Genomic DNA, 13,229 nt, shown 5'->3' with positions numbered 1-13,229 from the left:
AAATGACAAGACTGTTTTCCAAAGTGACATTATGATTTTGAATTTCCACCAGCCTTAGATGAGATTTTCATTTGCTCCCATCCTTACCAATTGGCACTTTAATTTTAAACTTTCTAGTGGATTTGCCATGCTATTTCACTGTAGATTTAAACTGTGTTTTCCTATTGGCCAAAGATGTTGAACATCTTTTCATGTGCTTACTGATAATTTGTGTATTTTCTTTTTTGAAGTGCTCATATTTTTGTCCTTTTGCTTGTATTCTCAATACTGAATTGTAGGAGTTCTTTAGGAATTGTGTAGACAAGTCATTCACCAGATACATGTTTTGCAAATATTTTTCCTCTGTCTGTGTGTGGCTTGTCTTTTCACTCATTTCCTTAACTGTATTTTCTGATAAACAAGTCAAATTTTGGGTAGGAGCCAAGATGGTGGCATGAGTAGAGCAGCAGAAATCTCCTCCCAAAACCACATATATCTATGAAAATATAACAAAGACAACTCTTCCTAAAATAGAGACCAGAGGACACAGGACAACATCCAGACCACATCCACACCTGCAAGAACCCAGCACCTCACGAAAGGGGTACAAGCCCCGGTCCGGCAGGTCCCGAGCACCCCTTCCCCCAGCTCCTGGCGGGAGGAGAGGAGTCAGCAGGGAGGGAGAAGGAGCCCAGGACTGCTGAACACCCAGCCACACCCATCCAGACCAGAGCGCAGACACAGTGCATGCGTGGGGTCCTGGATACTAGGGAAACAGGGCGGCAGGACTGGTGAGCAGGTGCCTGAGGCCGATGCTGGAGAACAAAGAAATGGGAGCGGCATTTTTTTTTTTTTTTTTGGCAAGTGCTTTTTGGAAGTCTTCAAGGGACAGGGACCCAATACTAGGGAAACAGGGAAGCAGGACCGGTGAGCGGGTGCCTGAGACCGGCACCTGAGGACAAAGAAAATCAGGCGTTTTTCTTTTTTTTTTTTTAATTATTTATTTAAATTTTTATTTATTTATTTTTTTATTGCTGTTGTTGTTTTGGTTTGGAGAGTGCTTTTTGGAACTCTTAAAGGGGCAGGGCAGGACACTTAATCCAGAGGCAGGGAATCTGGGGATCTCTGGGCACTCTAATCCCCTGGGCATCAGGGAGCACAGAGGCCCCTTACAGAGATAAATAGCCTCCTGGACACTCCCCCTCCAACGGGACTCCACCATTTGGAGGAGCAGCCCGAGCCAGGCCACGCCCACAGTAAACTCCATAGCAACCGGGCAGGTAGCAGAAGCCCTGTCTGCGCACAGCTGCCCAGCACAAGCCACTAGAGGTCGCTATTCTCCCAGGAGAGGAAGGCCACAAACCAATAAGAAGGAAAGCTCTTCCAGCTGTCACTCATACCAGCTCTGCAAACTCTCTCTATCACCATGAAAAGGCAAAACTACAGGCAGACAAAGATCACTGAGACAACACCTGAGAAGGAGACAGACCTAACCAGTCCTCCTGAAAAAGAATTCAAAATAAAAATCATGAACATGCTGACAGAGATGCAGAGAAAAATGCAAGAGCAATGGGATGAAGTCCGTAGGGAGATCACAGATGTCAGGAAGGAGACCACAGAAGTGAAACAAACCCTGGAAGGATTTATAAGCAGAATGGATAAGATGCAAGAGGCCATTGAAGGAATAGAAACCAGAGAACAGGAACATATAGAAGCTGACATAGAGAGAGATAAAAGGATCTCCAGGAATGAAACAATACTAAGAGAACTATGTGACCAATCCAAAAGGAACAAAATCTGTCTTATAGGGGTACCAGAAGAAGAAAAGAGAGGAAGAAGGATAGAAAGTATCTTTGAAGAAATAATTGCTGAAAACTTCCCCAAACTAGGGGAGGAAATAATTGAACAGACCACGGAAACACACAGAACCCCCAACAGAAAGGATCCAAGGAGGACAACACCAAGACACATAATAATTAAAATGGCAAGGATCAAGGAAAAGGAAAGTTTTAAAGGCAGCTAGAGAGAAAAAGGTCACCTATAAAGGAAAACCCATCAGGCTAACATCAGACTTCTCGATAGAAACCCTACAGGCCTGAAGAGAATGGCATGATATATTTAATACAATGAAACAGAAGGGCCTTGAACCAAGTATACTGTATCCAGCACGACTATCATATAAATATGATGGCGGGATTAAACAATTCCCAGACAAGCAAAAGCTGAGGGAATCTGCTTCCCACAAACCACCTCTACAGGGCATCTTACAGGGACTGCTCTAGATGGGAGCACTCCTAAAAAGAGCACAGAACAAAACACACAACATATGAAGAATGGAGGAGGAGGAATAAGAAGGGAGAGAAGAAAAGAATCTTCAGACAGTGTATATAACAGCTCAATAAGTGAGCTAAGTTAGGCACTAAGATACTAAAGAGGCTAACCTTGAACCTTTGGTAACCACGAATTTAAAGCCTCCAATGGCAATAAGTACATATCTCTCAATAGTCACCTTGAATGTAAATAGACTTAATGCACCAATCAAAAGACACAGAGTAATAGAATGGATAAAAAGGCAAGACCCATCTATATGCTGCTTATAAGAAACTCACCTCAAACCCAAAGACATGCACAGACTAAAAGTCAAGGGATGGAAAAACATATTTCAGGCAAACAACAGTGAGAAGAAAGCAGGGGTTGCAGTACTAATATCAGACAAAATAGACTTCAAAACAAAGAAAGTAACAAGAGATAAAGAAGGACACTACATAATGATAAAGGGCTCAGTCCAACAAGAGGATATAACCATTCTAAATATATATGCACCCAACACAGGAGCACCAGCATATGTGAAACAAATACTGACAGAACTAAAGAGGGAAATAGACTGCAATGCATTCATTTTAGGAGACTTCAATACACCACTCACCCCAAAGGATAGATCCACTGGGCATAAAATACATAAGGACACAGAGGCACTGAACAAACACACTAGAACAGATGGACCTAATAGACATCTATAGAACTCTACATCCAAAAGCAACAGGATATACATTCTTCTCAAGTGCACATGGAACATTCTGCAGAATAGACCACATACTAGCTCACAAAAAGAGCCTCAGTAAATTCCAAAATATTGAAATTCTACCAACCAATTTTTCAGACCACAAAGGTGTAAAACTAGAAATAAATTCTACAAAGAAAACAAAAAGGCTCACAAACACATGGAGGCTTAACAACATGCTTCTAAATAATCAATGGATCAATGAACAAATCAAAATAGAGATCAAGGAATATATAGAAACAAATGACAACAATACAAAGCCCCAACTTCTGTGGGACGCAGCGAAAGCAGTCTTAAGAGGAAAGTATATAGTGATCCAGGCACACTTGAAGAAGGAAGAACAAACCCAAATGAATAGTCTAACATCACAATTATCGAAACTGGAAAAAGAAGAACAAATGAGGCCTAAAGTCAGCAGAAGGAGGGACATAATAAAGATCAGAGGAGAAATAAACAAAATTGAGAAGAATAAAACAATAGCAAAAATCAATGAAACCAAGAGGTGGTTCTTTGAGAAAATAAGCAAAATAGATAAGTCTCTAGCCAAACTTATTAAGAGAAAAAGAGAATCAACACAAATCAACATAATCAGAAATGAGACTGGAAAAATCACGACAGACTCCACAGAAATACAAAGAATTATTAAAGACTACTATGAAAACCTATATGCCAACAAGCTGGAAAACCTAGAAGAAATGGACAACTTCCAAGAAAAATACAACCTCCCAAGACTGACCAAGGAAGAAACACAAAAGTTAAACAAACCAATTACGAGCAAAGAAATTGAAATGGTTATCAAAAAACTACCCAAGAACAAAACCCCGGCGCTGGACAGATTTACCTCGGAATTTTATCAGACACACAGAGAAGACATAATACTCATTCCCCTTAAAGTTTTCCAAAACAGAAGAGGAGGGAATACTCCCAAACTCATTCTATGAAGCCAACATCACCCTAATACCAAAACCAGGCAAAGACCCCACCAAAAAAGAAAATTACAGACCAATATCCCTGATGAATGTAGATGCAAAAATACTCAATAAAATATTAGCAAACAGAATTCAACAGCATATCAAAAGGATCATACACCATGACCAAGTGGGATTCAACATTCGAAAATCCATCAACATCATCCACCACATCAATAAAAAGAAAGACAAAAACCACCTGATCATCTCCATAGATGCTGAAAAAGCATTTGACAAAATTCAACATCCATTCATGATAAAAACTCTCAGCAAAATGGGAATAGAGGGCAAGTATCTCAACATAATAAAGGCCTTATATGATAAACCCACAGCCAACATTATACTGAACAGCGAGAAGCTGAAAGCATTTCCTCTGAGATCGGGAACTAGACAGGGATGCCCACTCTCCCCACTGTTATTTAACATAGTACTAGAGGTCCTAGCCATGGCAATCAGACAAAACAAAGAAATACAAGGAATCCAGATTGGTAAAGAAGAAGTTAAATTGTCACTATTTGCAGATGACATGCTATTGTACATAAAAAACCCTAAAGACTCCACTCCAAAACTACTAGAACTGATATCGGAATACAGCAAAGTTGCAGGATACAAAATTAACACACAGAAATCTGTAGCTTCCCTATACACTAACAATCAACCAATAGAAAGAGAAATCAGGAAAACAATTTCATTCACAATTGCATCAAAAAGAATAAAATACCTAGGAATAAACCTAACCAAAGAAGTGAAAGACCTATACCCTGAAAACTACAAGTCACTCTTAAGAGAAATTAAAGGGGACACTAACAAATGGAAACTCATCCCATGCTCATGGCTAGGAAGAATTAATATTGTCAAAATGGCCATCCTGCCCAAAGCAATATACAGATTTGATGCAATCCCTATCAAATTACCAGCAACATTCTTCAATAAACTGGAACAAATAATTCAAAAATTCATGTGGAAACACCAAAGACCCCCAAATAGCCAAAGCAATCCTGAGAAAGAAGAATAAAGTAGGGGGGATCTCACTCCCCAACTTTAAGCTCTACTACATAGCCATAGTAATCAAGACAATTTGGTACTGGCACAAGAACAGAGCCACAGACCAGTGGAACAGATTAGAGACTCCAGACATCAACTCAAACATATATGGTCAATTAATATTTGATAAAGGAGCCATGGACATACAATGGGGAAATGACAGTCTCTTCAACAGATGGTGCTGGCAAAACTGGACAGTAGGAGAATGAAACTGGACCATTGTCTAACACCATACACAAAAGTAAATTCAAAATGGATCAAAGATCTGAATGTAAGTCATGAAACCATAAAACTCTTAGAAAAAAACATAGGCAAAAACCTTTTAGACATAAACATGAGTGACCTCTTCTTGAACATATCTCCCTGGGCAAGGAAAACAACAGCAAAAATGAACAAGTGGGACTATATTAAGCTGAAAAGCTTCTGTACAGCAAAAGACACCATCAGTAGAACAAAAAGGAACCCTACTGTATGGGAGAATATATTTGAAAATGACAGATCCAATAAAGGCTTGACGTCCAAAATATATAAAGAGCTCACATGCCTCAACAAACAAAAAACAAATAATCCAATTAAAAAATGGGCAGAGGAACTGAACAGACAGTTCTCCAAAAAAGAAATACAGATGGCCAACAAACTCATGAAAAGATGCTCCACATCACTAATTATCAGAGAAATGCAAATTAAAACTACAACGAGATATCCCCTCATATCATTAAGGATGGCTGCCATCCAAAAGACAAACAACAAATGTTGGCGAGGCTGTGGAGAAAGGGGAACCCTCCTATGCTGCTGGTGGGAATGTAAATTAGTTCAACCATTGTGGAAAGCTGTATGGAGGTTCATCAAAATGCTCAAAACAGACCTACCATTTGACCCAGGAATTCCACTCCTAGGAATTTACCCCAAGAATGCGGCAATCAAGTTTGAGAAAGACAGATGCACCCCTATGTTTATCGCAGCACTATTTACAATAGGCAAGAATTGGAAGCAACCTAAATGTCCATCGGTAGATGAATGGATAAAGAAGGTGTGGTACATATACACAATGGAATACTACTCAGCCATAAGAAAAGGGCAAATCCTACCATTTGCAGCAACATGGATGGACCTGGAGGGTATTATGCTCAGTGAAATAAGCCAAGCGGAGAAAGAGAAATACCAAATGATTTCACTCATCTGTGGAGTATAAGAACAAAGGAAAAGCTGAAGGAACAAAACAGCAGCAGAATTACAGAACCCAAAAATGAACTAACAGATTGGCCCTGGAAGGGGCATCCTTTGAAGCCTGAAGAATCAAAGCTACTGCAAAGCACTGCTGAGAGTTTTGAAAGAAATATGAAGAAACTACCCTGGACCTGAGATGACAGGCTAAGATCTTCCCAGACAGGTCAGTAGTTGGTCTGTAAAATATTCCCATTGCCAAGGAGGTGGTGACAACTTGTGTAAATCAAAAACTAAAACCCTAAATATCTCATTTCCATTTTAAATACATGGGGGTTAAATATGGATATCTAGCACTCAAGAAGTTCCTGTGGGATTGATTTTTTCCCCCTGTCTTCTCTGAGTCCTTTGCTGAGCGTGATAAGTAGGACTGCATTTCATTATCAACTCCGCTAGCCCTGTACTTCGGGGAGACTAGATGAGACTACACAGTGGGAGAGAAGATCTGGCTTCCAAAGAAGAAATGAGTCACATGGTGTGATTATAAAAACTCACTTTAGGCCCAACTCATTTTCAACAAAATCAAGGAATAAAATAAAATCCCAAGGGAAAAAAAAATTTTGATAAGTTTATCATTTTTTCTTCTGTGATTCATGAGGTGGGTGTCCTGTCTAAAGACTTTCTCATGTCCTCTTCTAGAATATGGTTTTTAGCTCTTATGTGTCTCTTATGAGTAGTTCTATGATCCATTTTGACTTAATATTTGTGTAGGATATAAAGTAAGGGTCAAGTCTTAACTTTCTTCAAAAATACAGAAACAATTTGTATTTAAACTTGACTAAGTTATTCTAAAGTTCATCTGGAACAAGAAACATGCAAGAATAGGCAGTACCACCTTAAAGAAGAGCAATAAGGGGTTATGCTACATGTGAAATGAAAAGACAGTGTACAGTCACAGTCAATTAAGCCAAGGTCAAACAGGTCAGTACAATACCTACAAAGCCCAGATCCAGACCCAAATGTATGTAACATTACATAATATGATAAAGATGGTAATTCAAATGAAATAGCCACAGTTATATTTAATGGTGATATTGGAACAACTGGCTTACTACTGAGAAAAAAACATTTTATAATAAATTTTAAATGAAAATAATTATAAAGAATTATATAGTCTTGGGGGTGAGGAAGGCCTACCTAATCTAAGCATTCATTCATTCAACAAATATTTCTCAAACAACTTCTATGTATCCACGTGGGGCTTTCCAAGTACTAGGGGTAGTGAATAAGACAATGTCCCTTTTACCCCCCTGGAGCCTTAACATTCTGTAGTGAGGAAACCAAGAATAAACATAATAAACATGCTAATGTATAAAGCAACAAAGTCAAATAATAAGAAAGAAAATCACTGATAGTTTACATGACTTGCCTAAGGTCACAAAACTAGAAAAGGACAGAGACAAGATTCAAAACAGGTCTTACTGACTCTGTGTACTATGATTTTAATATAAATATAAATATAATGCTGAATAATCTGCCCTAAGTAGAAAAAACAATGATCTCTGGATGGTAGGACTATATAAATCTTTCTTCTTTGCACATCTATACTTTCTTTTTTTCCCCCACTGTGCAAATATTACTTGTGTTTAAAAAGAAATAAATAAACAAATGTATTGTGCCAGGCTCTTGACTAAATGTTTTGCACATAATTCATTTAATCTTTGTAGGATAATCCCCATTTCACAGTGAGGAAACTGCATGATAAAGAGTTTAAGTGACTTGCTCAAGGTCATGCAAAGGCTTTTCAAGGACTGACTACTTTAAAGAATGCATATTGAAAGCCTAGGTCAAAAAGAAAGGTCACTTAAGTGCTCCTTCCATTTGTATTGATTCTACCTGTCGAATTAATGAATCTTTCATCCAATTAACCCTTACTTGTCCTAGGTCAGTAGGTCTCAGACTGAAATGATATACACAGTGGAATCACCAGGAGATCTTGAAAACCAACCAGGTCCTCCAATCTCTAGAGATTCTGAGTTAACTAGTGTGGTCTAGGCATCAACTTTTGGAAGCTTCCAGATAATTCTCATGAGCAACTGAGGTTGACATAGTGTCCTAGGTGAAAAAAGGGAAGCATTCTGTCCCATAAACATTCATTTGATTTGATTGAATCTCCTTATTATTTATCACTTTACTTTACTGAGCAATTTGATCAATTTTTAGTTTTTGAAAGCAGGTGTTTGTATATGCATGTCAGATTTGCAAATGCAAAGCTTTATTCAACAAATGTTTGATTATATTGAATATAATATGTATTCAATATAATCTATATACAAAACTATATACAAATGTTTGTTGAGTAAACCTTTGCATTTTCACATTCATATATACATATACAAATACCTATTTTCAAAAATTAAAAATTGACCAAAGTGTTCAAATATCTTTTGGTATTTGTGCCAGATTTAATATTTGATTTTAATGTACACTTTATGTAAAACGTATTTAAGAGACAGATTCTCATTATTTGATAAGGCTTTTGTTCTGTTGTGAAGATCTCCTCCAAATTAGAATTTATTTTTCATTTGAACAAGTTTATTTGGAATATATATATATATATATATATTCTTAGTTTACTATGTCACAGCACATGGTTTCTTGAGATATTATGTAAAGTTACATTAGTACTGATAGTATTGAGGACGTATAGATGTTATTGCACAAATGAAGATCTGAGGAAATTACCAGGCAACCCAAGGACAAATACTTTGAATGTTGTAGGTGGAAATTCTATGAGAGTTTGGACCATTTGCATAATTATTTCAGTTTTCTCCTTTACTTTGCTTTTATTAAATCAGTAAATAAACATTTAAAAATTTTATCTTAGGATAAACCATCTGTGAGTAATGTGAATTAATCAGGGAGTGCTTCAACCTTTGTATCCAGACAGTTATTTAACCTGTGTTTCATTTCTATACCTGGAATATTTTATAGAGCCATATAGTGCTAAAACAGTTGTAACCAATATATTCATAATATTTTCCCAGGATTGAGAAAACCTCATAAATCTGGAGTCTAAATTCTTTTCAGATATCATATTTTTACTTTTAAATTTACTCTATTGATCTGAAATGTGTTCTTTTGTCAAATACTAGCTTCAAATGATTTTTTTAAATTGAATCATCTAAATTCTTTAAAATGCGTCCTAATTTTAAGGTAAAATTATGAAAGCATATTGCTAGAAATGTCTGTCTTGAGTTGGAGCCCTGTATAGGGGACAGGAAGGAAAAAATTCAGCAAGTGAAGATACTATTAAGCAATCTGTCTTCTCTTTTAAAGGAGATTCTAAAATTGAAGGACTTAGGGTTGGGTTCTATAACTATTCTACTTTTATTCATAGACAGAAAACAGGCCTGAACCAGGGATTAGGAAAGCTTACAGGCTATTAGGAAGGTCCTTTTTAGGAAAATCATAGCTATTAGTCTGCTGCTGAGGAAGTTGGGCTCCTTTCAAAGAATCTCTTAATTATCTCTCCTATTGCTGAAGCTGCAGTTAACATATAGAAAAGAGTGCTTCTCTTTAATGAATTCCCAAATGCTATGGCATTTATTAAGGAAATATTTAAGTAGACCCATTGTTCAGAGGATATTTTATTCTTTTCTTTCTACCATTGCCCCTGCCTCAGCTTATTAGCTTCCTAGTGGGAGGTTAAAAGAAATCCACGAGAATATATTGTATTCTCTGTCTGCCCTTTATTCCTTACTTAACTTTGTACTTAACTGGAACAAAAATAAAAATAAGTTCAGACCCTAGTGGATGCTGATTTAAAAAACTCTTAAGCGGGATACAAGTTGTTTAGCTCTACTGAGTTTGTTTTCTTAGTCCTCTCAGTCATTAACATGAGGAAAATTAAAGTTCATTAGTATTCATTTCTTTTCACTGTGTATTTATACAGTATTTAATATAAGTGAGGTTTGGTATTCAGTTCTGAGATACAAAGATGAGTAATACAGACTTGGATTCTGGCCACATAAACTTACAATATAGTTAGGGAAATAAATATGTGCTTATACAATGTAATAAGCAGCACATAAAAAGAAGACACCTGATAAGCACTTATCCAGGCTTGGGAGACCAGTGCACTTCCTGGAAGAGGTGTGTGAATTTGCCTTTGGGGAAAACTGGGTGAATAGAACTGAAAAACAGTAAAAATTCTGATGTAACTGGACCTTAAGTATCTGTAGAGGTGTGAGAGAAAGTCAGAGTATATATAACCTCTCTTTGGGGGAGTGCTACTGGAATAAGAGCAGTTGTTTAATGAATACACATCCAAATCACATTTGCAAAAGAAATGTTAAGCAAAGAAATTAAGAATATTGGTAGGAAAGTGGTTGACATGGAGTACAACCTGGATCCCTGAACCCCAGATAGAATCCTTTATCTTAAGAGATATACCTCTTCTCAGTCTGAAATAAATAGAATTACTATCATAGCCCCAAAAGAGATGCTACTTGCTTGCTTTTTCACTTTCAAGATTCCTATGGTTTAATGTCATGTGAAACCTGAACTTGGGGGTACTTAAAATTTGGACTTTATAGAAAGAGCAAAAATGGAGTTGAATTTAATATGAGGCAGAATATTTATACACAAATTATAATGTATCGGCTTCCCCCTACCTCTGACCCGCAGATTTGGAGGGAACGCGATGAAATGCTGAAGATCTGAAAGGACCAGCCAGGGGATGGACTCAAGGCGTAGCAGCACAAGAGTAAGGCCAGGACTCCTCATATTTATTGAGCAAATGAACTTAAACATCAAAAGAATTCTGAGTATGGGGTTCAACACATTATCAACACACAATCATTATCTGACCTTGAGTCTAGCCCTAGGGCATGACGCTTCTCAAGGACACCGAAACCATGTGAGGGTGGTCATGAGTTGTAGGAACTGTTTTGGCTCTAATCATTCTGTTGTAGGAAAAATAATCAAGCCATATGTATTTGTACATTTGATTTCTATTCTACTTGATTTGTGTATTAATACCACAATAATGACATAAAATTTAGTTCTAAAAATAATTTGGTATTCCTCCTCAATAAAGAAAGCCCCTATTCAGAGAAGTTGGAAAAAGAGAAGAATCTCCTCTTGGGCAGTCTACATTTCTCTTCCCTTTTTACCTTCAAATTTGGCTGAAACTTTTCTATGTGTCCCACACTGTTCTTCTGCACAGATCTGAGAGGTCCTTCTATAGAGTACTTATTAGTATCTCCAGATTTTCTAAAGTTTCATGTGAAATCTAATCTGTATTACTGAAATTAGTAGAGACATGCTTTTTTTTTTTTTGCAATTTATTCTGCAAAGTTTTTGTCACTACTTTTTACTAGTAATTTTCCTGCTTGCTTAAGATTTACATCCATTTCCCGACCCAACACTCTTTGGTCCTTGACTACTGTCTCTCTGTCCTGCCCCTGATGTGGAAATAGGCAAAGTATTTTAAATTCTACTCCTTATTTTTGAGATGAGTAACCATCTGATTGAGATCTTGGAACTTAAAACTGATTTCCCACAACATGTTCAGTCCATCAGTCAAGAAACATTTATGGTATGCCAATACATTTCCAAACATTGTGCTAAGCACAGGGGATAATATAAAGAATGATACTGATGCCGGGGTTCTTGTTTGCAGAGTCGAAGAATGAATTTAGCAAACACCCAGGGTAGAAGAGCCAAGGAGAGGCTTTTATTTAGAAATAAAGAGAGAGGAAAGAGCTCCTGGCTCATACCAGTAGGGGACAAGAGAGCCCAGGGTGGTACGTTGTCTAGGGGATTTATAGGCAGTTGAGGATTTGGGGGAATTCAGGGCTTAGGGTGTGAATTTGTACTACCTGCCCTGCCCTCAAGGTGGGCTGGGTCATTGTCTGATTGCTAGGGCTGTTTACAGTGAAGTCATGGATTATGCTGAGATACCCTTGTGGAACACTCAAACATTCTGGACCAAGTTGCTCCTGGCCTTTTGACCTTTAACTGATCTCACTGAAGATGTCTATATTCCTAGTCTGGTATCTTTACCCTAGCGAATTAGTGTGACCTTTACTTTGCATAATGCTGAACACAGAGTTTTGATAGGGACTTTACATTGTTACATTGCTGGACTGTAAATATCCTGCCTTGCTTTTCCCGGAGGTCCTCACCCTACTCTGACTATACCCACTGTCCCTGTCTCAATATCAAATTTATGCTTTCAAGGAGCATATAGTCAAGTGGTCAGGAACATGGGTACAATGATGCTTCTGTAAAACATAATACAACACCTCATTCATCTTCAGCAGTTCAAATATTTTATTATTTGGCCAATTGATACTTAATGTCATGTTGGATGATAGAAACCTTGTATTTATCTCAAAGCAATCCATCACCCTATTGCAGGTTACATTTCCCTTGTTGATGTTTTCTCCACCTATTGTATATCTCTATTATAGTTCTTGGCAAAATTAACATTTTAAGTCAAATTTATTGAATTTCTTGAGAAAAATTTACCACTGTAATATAGTCATTTAACTACCACCACAATCAAGACTTAGAAATTTTCCATCACCCTAAAAATTCCCTTTTGCTCCTTCTTAGTCTAATCTGTCTGTATACTTCCATCCCCTGCAACTGAACTGATTATTCTCCCTCTAGTTTTGCCTTTATCAGAATGTCATATAAATAGAATCATACAGTATGAGTATCCTACTCCTAATGGGACAGAAGAACCATACCTGTGTATAAAGACAGCTAGTAAGGAATGGCTATGTAATATATTCCTTTTAATCATTGCAACAAATTTCCATGATTTAGGAATTACTAGATAAACATTGAAGGTGAGATTAGGTAAAACTCACAAGATTATGGAGAGTAAATAATTAACAGTAAGGTGGAATAAAATCTGTATTTTAAAACTTTAAAAAAAGAACTTTGTTTTGCAGTGAAAAATGTTTTCCCCATTCATTTTATATATGTGTATTAAACTC

At 37.2% G+C, this 13,229-nt stretch overlaps 1 protein-coding gene across 9 annotated transcripts in view; it reads left to right on the top strand.

Annotated features, from left to right (window-relative positions):
• The window catches only part of PEX2 (peroxisomal biogenesis factor 2), a 57,914-nt gene extending 46,445 nt beyond the window's left edge, over positions 1–11,469 (top strand). For 3 of the 9 annotated variants that reach the window (XR_012128259.1, XR_012128266.1, XR_012128265.1), the window contains one exon: positions 10,906–11,464. The gene's annotated coding sequence lies outside the window, so the exon portion shown is untranslated. Of the gene's footprint in view, positions 1–10,905 lie in introns of all 9 variants that reach the window. The other 6 variants (XR_012128260.1, XR_012128263.1, XR_012128264.1 and 3 more) reach the window with 5 other exon arrangements.
• Positions 11,470–13,229: the final 1,760 nt, after the last annotated feature.

The sequence above is a fragment of the Manis javanica genome, chromosome 2 (assembly GCF_040802235.1).
Source record: "Manis javanica isolate MJ-LG chromosome 2, MJ_LKY, whole genome shotgun sequence".
Classification (NCBI taxonomy): Eukaryota; Metazoa; Chordata; class Mammalia; order Pholidota; family Manidae; genus Manis; species Manis javanica.
The sequence above is the reverse complement of the archived record's forward strand: the minus strand, read 5'-3'. Positions and strand labels throughout refer to the sequence as shown.